The following is a 14,078-nucleotide window of genomic DNA, read 5'->3' on the forward strand; positions in this document are numbered from 1 at the left end:
CGATTTAATTTTATTTTTAGAAGCTCATTTCTACTTAACGTATCCTACACAATATTTTACACCATAGCATAATATCGGAGCCAAGCCTCTGATAATAAATCTTAAATTTATTATTCTTTTGATAGTCAATCTATTCGCATGATTTATAACATTTTATGAGTGTCAGTATTAATATGAAATATTTCCTCGAATTCGAATGTCGTATTTTACATTTGAAGCATGTAACACAGAATAGCTAATTTTGCAGTCCATAAAAATCAGCCTATTTTACAGTGTTGAGTGGGTATAAATACACGCTAATAAATTACGTCACGAAAAATGCCAACACCCATTTGCACTCATGGAAGAACTTTGCTTCTGGCTCACATTAAATATTCATACTTAGTTTAAATGAAATGGATGATTGCTTTGAGTGAAATAAGAGTATGGAGGGAGGATCAGATAATGTAGGTACAGTGCTGTGCTCTCCTACTTTAAGTAATGCACTCTCATTAATACAGCTCTGCGATGATTTTAAAAAACTGGAAACACGAGCATCGTTGGTTATTCTCTGATGTTTACTCCTTCATAGGCTAATAAGTTGTGAAAACATGAATCTAAATATTCACATTTGAGTAACATGTAAATGAGTTTATTATCATTGGAGAAAATTCTCAGTTTCATATTTATCACTCTTCTCAAGCTTGAAAAATACATTAAAATTGAACACTCTTCTGACGCTTCAAAGGAGGTAGAATTATTTTAACAAAAATTCGTCTAATAGATGTTCTTTCGGATAACCTTTCTACTTCATCTTTCAGTAGTCTATCTGTTACTGTGAACAAAGTGCTCCAATAAGGAATATGAGATGTCCTGTTTCTTGAGAAAACTGAAAAATGTATATGATTCTTGATTCTCCTGATTTATTAAAATTGAATACATTTGAATTAAGAGGTACTTTAGGCATTAGTTACACTTATATAATCTCACATATTATATGTACTGATGCAAGATCCTTGAGACAATGAGCCTACCTGGGGTATGATGTAATTCATAAAAACAAGAATACAAACTGAATCAGCATGACGATATATTACACCAAGAAAGGTTTACTACCCTTTCTGTGAAAAATTGTTTTCAATAAACCGACTTGAATTTGCACTGATTTATTGTAAAACAAGAGAAACCCTGTTTCTGTTGCTATACCATTATCAACATAAGTAAACTCAAAAGTTTACTGGAAAAATATTTTTTAATAAATAATTGTTTTTAACAATTTCAAGTCTTTTCGCTTAGTATGGATTTCTATTCCAACATAACTTCACTACAATAAGAAATATTTCTGCATTCCTGATTCGAAATCATATTCATGTATAATAAGCTGGTAAATTATTTACTGTAATCAGTCGGATGAGAACAGAAAATTACATGAAAAACATTTGAATCACTGCAACTATTCTATTGATGACTATTTATTATCTGCACTCTCTACTGTATTATTCAATTGACTACTGACTATTATTTCTGTAACAGTAACTAATAAGTGTATTTCTGTAACTATGAAGTCACTAAGAAAACTATGAATACAGTACCGTAGGCCTATTCAACCAAATACAGAGTGCAGCAGCAAAACTTCCTTTTTTCAAGTGAATACTAATAGAATACTCTTAACTAATAACTCTTTGTATAGATGGAAAAGTTTTTATTTTTTTTTAAGTAGACACAAATATAAAGTTTTGTTTCAATTATTTTTGGATATGAAATCAGGTAGGTGACGTCCCCCATTCTCCACACACTAAGTAAACCGATTTCTGGCGTTTGTCATGACTCCAGCCTGCATTGCAGGCGTCATGTTAGCAATTTATTCTCTGATATTGATCTTTAAATATCAAATCCTTGGACAGCTCACATAAACAAGGGATTTCATAGACCCCCATGGAAAAAAATCACAAGGGAAGATCGGGCTGGCCACTCTATATCGCTCCTAACTGAGATGAAGCGTCCTGGAAAGTATTCCCTCAATTGAAGTCACGTTCAGAAAGTTCCTGCAAAATTGCCTTTTTGTATGAATGGGAAAGAAGATCATCATGGGAAATTCGTCACACATAACGATCGGAAAGTCCAAGAGCAGACGCATTTGCGTACAGAACGCTGTGGTGATCGCAACATTGAAACTCTCATTGCCTCAATGTTCTCAGGTGACCTAATGGGCCGAGGGACTTCAGTTCTTCGTCTTGAAGCACTTGCAGTTCGTCTGAACGTACCTATTGACCCACGTAACAATTGGTTTCCGGTCCGGGACAGTTGCCAAGGGGGATAAACCTATGAGTTATTAGTTCTCTCCTCATAAAACAGAAAATTTTTGTGGTGTAATGTACTACATAAGAATACATTTTATTCAACATTTATTCAAATTTAGTTCACCCAGCTTACATAATTCTTTTCAGAATTAAATTCTCTACAATTTTTATTGCGAAATATTATTTGTTTACTGGTCATTGAAGAAAGTTATTGGGCATCAAACGTAGAAGTCTGTGTTTTTCTACTTCGATTTTTTGCATATTTTAACTTTTTTCTCAAAAACTACTCAAACTACAGCTTCCAGACTAGTTTTATTCAATTTTTCAGATATTTTTCCATATGATTCCACCATACGTTGTTCAAAAACTTGTCTCCAAAAAATTCAGCATTGGTGTATTTCAGCAGAGGAACTGAATTCCGGGCGAAATCTTTCACTCTGTATAGCTCGCTAATGAAGCGTTTATGGATATATGTTTATAGGAACTTTTTTTCTTATTTTTACCTCTACTTTTTTGTATTAAATTATTTTACCATAATTAAGAATCACCCTGTATATTATATAAAATGTCAAGCAAGTCTCAACGGCAAATGCACGCTTCTCATTGTTCCAATGCATGATGGCGACTGAACATGTCGGGAAGAAAACTTTATAGTCTGAACTCTTTAACGAGACCAATTTTATTCTACTACGACATCAGCTGACTGAAAAGCGTTCAATTTGAAAATGAAGTTTAGCTGCCGCACCCGGTATAGCCAATAGACTTTATACTCAAATAGCCAAAACTAGAATGAGTGGATAAATAATTAATTAATAGATAGCTATGAAAACTTCAGACAAAATGGATCAAGCATTTATTTATCTCTATAATTATCATTTTAATGATTTGAAAGAGGAAAACTAAGTTTAGCTTGTACTATTCCTATTTCAAATTTTAATGATAATGTAGTCCTAAAGGTTATGCGTATGTCACGCACTTCACATTTCTGGTCCGAGAACACCCCTTGAGAATAACAAAACTATTTCAGTATCGTATATACAACTAAGTTGTTATTTTATTATTTGTAATTTCAGTATCGTTTACTCAGTGAAAGCTTGAACTAAATTGAATCTGCTGGTGGTTCAACCTCAATATGAATCACATTATAGCAAACGAAACTCAACAGAGATTTAATCCATTGTAAGATGAGATTCCGTCTAAACCAATTCCTGAAACCGCTGGCAGCTGATCGCTGACCTCTCTTTGTATGTACACATCCTTCTCAACTGCTGAGCATTTATTGGTAGTTGATTCCATAAACGTTACATTATGATTGCAATTGCAAGTGAATTATTGTGAATAGCGTTAGTTCGTTGAGTAGTTTGTAAACAACATACATTTTGAATGAATAAACTGGCACTGCGAAAATGGTCCCTAGTTATTTTTACATGTATGATTGAATCCTGATTGTTTTATTTGTCATTCATTTATAATCAGCATTCTTTAATTTATTCTACTTCTGTTATCAGTTACCCTATGAGGCCCAATATGAAACAGTTTTTTTTCAAATAGCCTATGCTGTGCTGGAACTGAATTCTATAGAATAAACTAAACTATATTGCTATGCAATGTCCGGTAAGGTTTGCATGTGAAACGAGGATACTTGATTCAGTTTTGTATGAAGGATATGACTGTACTGTAGACTGCTATTGTTTGCCTAAATGACATGGACGTGGCGTTTCAGACAACAGAGCTGGATGCTTGGCCAAAACCTTTGTTGTGATATCTTTCCAGCTCGACCCGTCACTGGATTGGCTCACAAGCCAAAATGAGAACAATATTTTGCATTTCAGTTTAGCAAAGATTTATGTTAACTAATGTGAGTCCGGTTCAACAATGTCTACGTTTTTGAAGTCCGTTTAGCGGAGATTTAGGTTGCTGACTTTGGTGATTCTGGATCAGGATTTTTCAATCAACTTGTGTCGAAATAATCACTTCTGCCGCAATCACAGTTTAACTAAGATGTGTAGATAATTAAATTCGTCAGATTATTCTGAAGCATAATTTTTATTAATTGTTGAATATAGAATTTTGTCAATTATAACTTACTTTCTAAGAAAACTTATGAAGTAGAATTGATCGTCAAGTGCAATTGTAATCATATTTAACAGTGTTTTCATTCATCGTGGGGTTCCACAATATCAACAGAGATTCTCCAACTTATCCAGCATCAAAGTTAGTAGACTGTCTACTAACGTTGATCCAGCATGCCTTTATTCCTCTGCCCGGTTTCTTCTTCTTCTTCTTCTTCTTCTTCTTCTTCTTCTTCTTCTTCTTCTTCTTCTTCTTCTTCTTCTTCTTCTTCTTCTTCTTCTTCTTCTTCTTCTTCTTCTTCTTCTTCTTCTTCTTCTTCTCTTCTTCTTCTTCTTCTTCTCTTCTTCTTCTTCTTCTTCTCTTCTTCTTCTTCTTCTTCTTCTTCTTCTTCTTCTTCTTCTTCTTCTTCTTCTTCTTCTCTTCTTCTTCTTCTCTTCTTCTTCTTCTTTTCTTCTTCTTCTTCTTCTTCTTCTTCTCTTCTTCTTCTTCTTCTTCTTCTTCTTCTACCTGTATCTAAAAGGCTAAGCCCCGACAAACTGAAATCACACCACAGCCCAAACTACTAAGCCTAAAAACTTGAAATTTCGCACAATTGTTTATTGTAGCCTCAAAACATCCACTACAAAAGGATTTTCAGAAATCTGCAACCCCCTGAGGGAGCTGGGCCCCACAAATTTTCACTTTTTAACCGTTCATTGCACAGCAAAGTCATGAGGAACTTTTTCGTTCAGGTACGAAAAAATCAGGTCTATGCAGAAAAATTCCAATCAGGAGCACAGTGGAATTCAGGAGAGGGCACTTTTCGAAAATTTTGATGTAAAATCACACTACAGCTCAAACTAATTGGCCTACAGACTTAAAACTTTGCACAAATATTCTTCAAACATGCTAGATGCGCACTAAGAACGGATTTTGAGATATTTTGCCTCTAAGGATTTCAAAGGATGAAAAAGGATCCTATTAAGTAATCTTATGGTAAGGTGAACTCCATATGGAACTGAGATAATTGACACATGATATTCTAACATAATGTTGTAATCATTGGAAAGCTTAAAACAATTTCATCAATTAGCTGATCGAATTGATTTTACATTGATTGATAGCGCGAGCTTAACACGTGTTTGTTCCATCGTTGTATGCTTGGCCAGTTCGGTTTGCGCCTTCTATCAGCTGTATATGGAGTCTCATACACTCCGATTAGAACAGAGCACAAAGGTTTTCTTTGGTTAGGAGTTTGTTGATAATTCTTTTTTCAAATTCAAATTTTATTGCCATCAAAAATCACATTGAAAACTTTCTTAATAGACAGAAAGATTACAGAAACAAAATGTCAAACATATACCTACATTTATTTGTAGCACGACCAGAAAAAGACAAACTTGAGTACTTGAGTTTATTAGATATAACTTAATATATATATTTTTTGTTAATATTTTTGTGAATAAAAATTACGAGTTGATGAGAGATGCGAGTAATTCCTTATATTTGATGGCTTACTGGTCCCTCATAGATTTATAGTATTCCTGGTGATTGAGCCTGTCTTTTTCACCGTTGTCTATCAATAATAAAGCTTAATTTACAACTAGCTTACCCGGCGAACTTCGTACCGCCAATGTAACTCATGTTACACTTGACTTTATTTGGTGAATCATGAAATTTATCTGACAATCAACATGTTCATTTACATATCAATACAGACATCCTATGTGCTTAGTCATGCAGCATTCATTATTCCGAAAACATATTATTCTTCTCAATCAATACCAATTATTGATGAAATCACTACCAATTATTGGTAGTAATATATATCAGTAAAGTTTTCAATTAAAAAAAAGGTTATATCAGTGTTTCAAAGAAAAATATTCAATGTTTTCATAGCTGTGGATTGTCGATATATGATCCAGGAAATATGCGATGTACGATGAATCACACAGAATTCCATATTCTTTCCATTTTAGGATGAATATAAGCTAAGCTAAATTCAAAAAATTGTAAATTATTCTTTCATTCTTCAGTAATTAATGAATGCAATATGAATACTATACATATATACTATACAATATATATATATATATATATATATACTCTTTTACTAGGTGAATAATTTTTTCCAACATTTTCTAGTTTCTTAATGATAGGGGAGTGATAATTATTTGTATAGGTCTTCTAAGGAACCATTATCAACAGCTGGTACCAATCAACTACACTTCAACTCCAAACTACCGTTTTAATACCAGTACACAATAATTTATCACAGGGTGATATGTTTATTACAGCTGGTAACTTTAGATGCTGAATTATATTATCACAATATGATCTTGAATCATGATCATCTTTTCGTTCTTCAGTAGCCGCTCGGCCGAAAATTTCGAAAACATATGTCTGTAAAATGGATTAATAAATAATTATTATTAGCCCCCCTATTAAAATTTCTGTTCAGAAACCATCCCCAATATTCACACAACATATTCCCAAAGTTTCATGCCGTTATGTCAAGTAGTTTTCAAGTCTACAGGAAACAAACAAACATACAAACAAACACACAAACAGACATTCATTTTTTTATAAATAGATTTCCATTCGGCTCAAACAAGCCTCTCTAAATGAAGGTAGAATGATAAGGATTTAGTTCTGTTGTTTTAACATTTTTTTCAAATCACTTTCAAAAAGTTCATGTAGTACCTACTATTGTGTTTGAGACACTTTTGGCGCTATCATAGTTTCACCACTATTCTGTTCCACAGTCCTATCTCTTGCAGTCGTTAAATATATCATATTAATTATATAAAGTAAAGAGCTGGCTTATTCACGTACGGGATGGGAAAATTATGTTTGACGCATCATCACGTCTGAACTACTGGACTAATTAACTTGAAATTTTGCTTATAGATTCTTAATTAACCAAGGATGGTTATAGGCCTATTCTCAATTCTTCAAAATTTCATTACGTCAAGTTTTCATTTTGTCAAGTTTTAAAATAGATCCTTGCGAAGCACGGGTTCTTGCTAGTTCTTATATATAAGGCACTCATTTTAACAAATATTGCTTTGGCTTTTTCTATTCGGCACTTGATCTCTTGTGCATTATCCCAATTTTGATTTATTATAGTTCCCAAGTATGTGTAGTGCTTTACTCTTTCTATTCTTATGTTATTGACAGTGATATGGACATTATTGATTTCTTCCTTACTAACTATTAAAAGTTTTGTGTTGTTGACGTTCATTTCTAGTCCATATCACTTACTTGAACAACTTTGTTTGAAAGTGCCTGCAGTCCTTCCGGTGTATCTGCAAAGATTATGGTACCATCTGCATATCTGATATTATTGATACACAGGCCGTTGAGGGATATGCCTTCTTCTATGTCTTCAAGTGCTTCCCTGAAGATAAATTCAGAGTATAAATTAAAAAGGATGGGTGAAAGAATACATTCTTGCCTCACAAAGTTTGTTATATGCGTATTTCCATTTATATTAATCGATTAATTCTAATTTTATAAATAAAACAAATTTATTCAATTTGTGATTAGTTTACATAACGATAAAAGCCCATTAGAACATTCATGGAGCAAATGGTAGCGCGGCGGACTTAAGAATGGAAAATTGCGTTTCGAGTTTTTTTTTTAATTTCCAACTTATTAATTTAAACAAAATAATGGAGAATTATTCTATTTTTGAAATAATTTTTCTGTTGTTGTCAAGAAAATTTGATAGGATAATACTTTCATTTCTCAACATGAAACGTTATACTATGAAAAACTATAATTCAATCAATTTGTTTACTTAGACCCTTGTAAAGCGCGGGTTACACCTGCTCGTAATGTATACTAAAAGGAAAGAACTGGCTTATACACTTACGGGATAGGAAAATTATGTTTGACGCATCATCAAGTCTTAAATACTGGACTGATTAGCATTAAATTTTGCATATAGATTCTTAATTCAACGAGGATGGTTATAGGCCTATTCTCAATTCTCTAAAGCCGGGTTTAGACGCTCAAGCCATTTACTCAAACTGGCTTGCGCAAGCCAGTTTGCGCAGTTGAATTTGTGCGTGTGAACGTTGGCTTGAGGCTTGCGCAAGCCAAAAAATCTGGCTTGAGCAAATTCTGTTCTGACAGAAAATCGGCTTGCGGCTGGAGTATTGGAATGAGCATTTAAACACTGTTCAAGCCGTTTGCGCAATCTGTCGCACCAAAACTACGTTTTCGCGCATGCGCACGCGAATCCTAACTTCAAATTAAACCTCTAGTTTGACTGTCTCGTGATTTTTATTTATTATTACTGATTATAGTTTTCATGCTAAATATTATTATTGCTAGTTCTCAAGTGTATCATAATTAATAGGTAGTGTCTATAATATTAGTATTTCATAATAATTAATAAATAAGTTCTTATGGCAAATGAAAAAGAGTTTTTGAGTGAGTTCATAGAAGTTTATAAATCGTTTCCTTGTCTTTGGCAAATTAAGTCCAAAGAATATAGTGACCGCAATGCTAAATCCCATGCTTACGATGCATTAATAGGAAAAATGCGATCATTCGACCAAGAAGCTGACAGGGAGACTGTTGTGAAAAAAAACAACTCTCTACGCACTGCTTACAGGAAAGAATTGAAAAAAGTGGTTGCTTCAGAGAAATCAGGTGCCGGAGAAGACGATATTTATGTACCTCATTTATGGTACTTTGAACAGTTACATTGCACAAACTGAACTGAGCGTGTGAACGGAAGAATTTTATTTCGCTCGTTTGCACAAATTTTGGCTTGCGCAAGCCAGTTGGAGTAAATGGCTTGAGCGTCTAAACCCGGCTTAAGATTTTAGTAGCTCAAGTTTACAGTTTGGATCGCCGCCAATCTGTCTCCCCGACAACTAAGCTCCTCGCAATTGTGACCATAGGCGTCAGCCAATCCCCTGGCGAAATATACCATTGCCGTCAGCTAGTCTCCCCGACAGTTGATCCCTTCCTGAGACGAAGGAACTTGGTTGTCGGCGACAACCAAGCTTCTCACACGCTCACGGCAACCAAGCTCCTCGCCAGCCGATCCCTTGCTGGATATGAGGGGTCTGGCTGTCGTGATGGTACCCGGAAATGAAATAAACTATTTCTCTTTTCGAGTCCAACTGACTTGGAAATGTTTATCTTACTGAATTGACAAGCATTTTTAGCATGAGTGTTTGTACATCTCTCTACTATCTCCAATTTTAAAGGTCTTAACCGAATACAATAATTCTCATAATATCCTAACCAAGTCTCTAACAAAGAAATATTTATTCATTTCAATAGAAACAAGAATTTTTCCATCCTGCACTACATAATTCAAATCAACCGGTGATTGAATCGAGCCTGAAAGTCTCTTTTTACATTTTGACGGAAAGAAGGATGCCCAAACGAAAAATGCTGACGAGCGAAGCGAGCCTGCCGACTAGTCTCGAATAGTTTCTATCGATAAAACCTATAATATTGTAGACTACTTTAGAATTTATTGACACTTCAATTTTCTACATTTTTGCCGCTGCGGCACCCCCCTCCTGGATCCGCCACTGCCTGTAATTCCATGACCCTGGACCCCGGCACCCACCTCCTGGATCCGCCACTGCCTGTAATTCCATGACCCTGGACCCCGGCACCCTCCTCCTGAATCCGTCACTGCCTGTAATTCCATGATCCCTGGACCCCGGCAGTGCTCGCTTCGCTCGCCTACAAATTCCAATAAAACTAATCTCTCTAGTACATCATATCACTCAACAGAGTATTTAGAACTTGCTTAACTCGCTTGTTGTTTTGAAATGTAGCTCATGGACAAGAACATGAAAATAAGAACCAATACCTAAGCTGAACCTCTTTATAAAGTTTGAACTATTGGTTCTTGAAAAATTTGATATAACTAATCAAAAAACAATGAATAGCTAGGAAACCCAGGCGTGATTTGAGGACTGTTCCAAAATCCATTGAGTAAGTGCATGAAATATATATGTCACTTTCTCGCAAAAACTCCGGCACTCAAACGTGAGCGTGCGAGGAGCTTCACCAAACAAGCTCCTCGCACGTTCACGTCAACAAGTCTCCCTGACAGCTAATCCCCTACTGGTTGAGAAAAGACTGGTTGTCGGGACCGTAGACGACAACCAACCCCAAACTCCTCGCACGTTCACGTCAACAAGTCTCCCTGACAGCTAATCCCCTACTGTTGAGAAAAGACTGGTTGTCGGGACCGTAGACGACAACCAACCCCAAACTCCTCGCACGTTCACGTCAACAAGTCTCCCTGACAGCTAATCCCCTACTGGTTGAGAAAAGACTGGTTGTCGGGACCGTAGACGACAACCAACCCCAAACTCCTCGCACGTTCACGTCAACAAGTCTCCCTGACAGCTAATCCCCTACTGGTTGAGAAAAGACTGGTTGTCGGGACCGTAGACGACAACCAACCCCAAACTCCTCGCACGTTCACGTCAACAAGTCTCCCTGACAGCTAATCCCCTACTGGTTGAGAAAAGACTGGTTGTCGGGACCGTAGACGACAACCAACCCCAAACTCCTCGCACGTTCACGTCAACAAGTCTCCCTGACAGCTAATCCCCTACTGGTTGAGAAAAGACTGGTTGTCGGGACCGTAGACGACAACCAACCCCAAACTCCTCGCACGCTCACGACAACCAAGCTCCCCCCCCTCAGCCAAGCACCTTTCTCAGGAGCTCGGTTGATGCCGTCAACCAATTCCCTCATAAGTCGTTTTAAAAGGACCTCAGCTGACGGGGAGCTTGGCTGTCGGAGAGCTTAGTTGGCGCGTTACATTTCAGTTTGTCAAGTTTTCAATTTGTCATGCTTCCAGTTTGTTATATTTTACTGACTTTGATTGAGAGCGGTCATGGATAAAATAGTGTATTCAACGGTTTTATTTTCTATCTTCTCATCTTCTTCTATCTACATCCTCTTTTTCCATATCTACACTATATACAGGATTGCTGAAAATTATGGAAACAGCTGAATATTTTCTTTTAAAGGAGAATTTGAAGATATGTCTGATTGGGGATCCTATTCGAATGGAAATAACTGATTTCCTGTCGCATCAAAATTCTTGTCCGCCATTTTGAATCCAACTTCATTTTTTTTTTTAAATTGGAAGGTGGTTATATTATAAATTATTCCGATACAGAATTTTAAGAGAAACTGCATGATGAAAACCATAAACTACTGGTCTGATTAACTTTAACTTTTGCATATAGATTCTTAATTCACCGAAGATGGTTATAGGCCTATTTTCAATTCTTCAAGATTGCATCACATCAAGTTTTCAGTTTTTAAAGTTATCAATTAGTCCCTTGCGGAGCATGGGTTACAGACCTGCTGGTCTATAAAATAAAATTCTCAAATATTAATAAAAAATGTGTTGAATATTTCTAATTTTTTGCTCGTTGAATTATATATTATTGAATTCCTAGCAGAAATCTTAATTTTGGTCCAATGAGCAAAAGCACTCTTTCCACGCACTCGATGCGGAAAAAACGTTCAGTTTTTCTGAATGAACTGGGAAGCTAATGAACTGAGTCTGGGAAGCTAATGGCATTTCTCTCATTTGCACTACAGTCGATACCCAAAAATCTCATTATATAGTAATGAGATTCAAGTTCCGTATTTTATGTTTTAATTGGTGCATTTAATTAAATTCTTTTCTCTCAATGCTCATTAAATTTTTGTCTAAGAATTTCATGAAGGTTTGAAAAGCTTCAAACCTTGTAAACGCGTAATCAAACCTTGAATAACACATAGTCAATGGATTTCATAGGAAAGCATTGTTGTCACGTAACCTTTTCCTACCACCTTTTATAATATTGAGTTTTTATTCAGGTAAGCCCCCTATGGGTTGGGGGAGCTTTGAGTCAATCATCGTACTCAAGAATGTGTTGAAAACCAGAATTCACCCACAGTATCCATGCTTGTCGTAGAAGGCGACTAAAATGGACCTCAAGGCAACTCCAGAAGTTGCCTTGCCTTCAAACCCACGGGATCTGCCCCGTCAGGGCATCAAAGCTCAAGAGACCAGAGATGGGCGAAACTCCAGGCACAAATGTGGGCCAAGAGGCTGAGTCGAGGGTGGCCCTAGAGGCAGTTTGGCGTCCCTCCTCTCAGCGGAAGGTCCTAGAAAAAGGCCAGGTGTGGAACTCACGTAGGTCACGAGTTTGTGGGTGGAGAGGCCAAAACCTACCACTGCTCAAAGAAGGGCGGCCATTCAGGCAAAACTTCTTGGTAGAGGTGAGGCTTTTAACCCTGCGAAGTTTCGGAGGGGCAAAAATAAAAAAAACCCAAGAGACTAGTGATGGGTGAAAAACCAGGCACAAATGTGGGTCAAGAGGCTGAGTCAAGGGTGGCCGGGAGCCCTAGAGACAACTTGGCCGCCCCTTCCTCAGCGGAAGGACCTATAAAGAAGGCCAGGAGTGGAACTCACGTAGGTCACGAGGACTAATCAGTCTGAAGAGACTGCCAAGCATATCACACTGGATTGCGTCAAGGATTGCAACCAGGTGATAAATGGAATGTTAGTGTAGGGAAAAACTCCTGGTTCTTGTAAAGGACATACTAGCCTACTTGGGAACACAATAAGCTTCGGTTGACGTGTGGGGTTCTTTGAACCTTTGGATCCTTGAATCCGTCCCTTTAAAAACAATAAACAACAATATTCAGGTAATCTCAATATACCTGATCTAGTATTGATTGTTGATTCTCATTAATAACTAAGAATTCTATCTCAAATATAATATTTAATATTAATCAATGAAATACTATATTATTTTTTAATGATTGAACGAGAGTTAGCGAAGTTCTCACTTTTGACTTACTAGAGCCTAAAGTCGTTTTCTGTCTGTTTGTACGTTCGACAAGAACTTTAGAGAGATTTGATCAATCAGCTTCAAATTTTCGAATCCTTCGAACCTTTTTACAAATCAAGTTTGTTGGACAACAAAATTGACTCACTCCTTTGTCCTTTTTCAGGATATAGAAATAACATTGAAAGTGCATAAGAAAATAAAATCTGGTGTGGCGCACTCACACAACTTTCCTTGCCGTTATGAAAATTGCTCACCTGACGCTAGTGGCACAGTTTGCCATTGAATTATCACATTTTCTCATTTTTCCAGCTTATTTTCAATTTTAGGTGAAAATGTTACTGAACATTCATTGTAGAGATTTTCATGCTCAATCTATTCCACTTTAATTTTTTGTTTGAATTGTATCTGAGGCCTGATAATTGGAAATCTAAAATAAAACTTTGCATAAATGGGGCAGAGGTCCTGGAATTTTTACAGATATGGGATTTGTGGCAGTTGATAGAGCTTATCAATGACTATTTCAGGTATAAATTTGATCAAAATCGTTGGAGCCGTTTTCGAGAAAATCGCGAAAACCCCGTTTTTTGACAACATTTTTGCCATTCTAGCCGCCATCTTGAATGGCATTGGATCGAAATTGTTCGTGTCGGATCCTTATAGTGTAAGAACCTCAAGTTCCAAATTTCAAGTCAATCCGTTAATTGGGAGATGAGATATCGTGTACACAGACGCACATACACACACACCAATACCCAAAAACGAGTTTTTTGGACTCAGGGGACCTTGAAACGTCTAGAAATTTAGAAATTTGGGTACTTTAATTTTTTTCGGAAAGCAATACTTTCCTTACCTTTGGTAATAGGACAAGGAAAGTAGACAATGAATTTGTTTTGATTTA

This window comes from Nilaparvata lugens, chromosome 4 (genome assembly GCF_014356525.2).
Source record: "Nilaparvata lugens isolate BPH chromosome 4, ASM1435652v1, whole genome shotgun sequence".
NCBI lineage: Eukaryota > Metazoa > Arthropoda > Insecta > Hemiptera > Delphacidae > Nilaparvata > Nilaparvata lugens.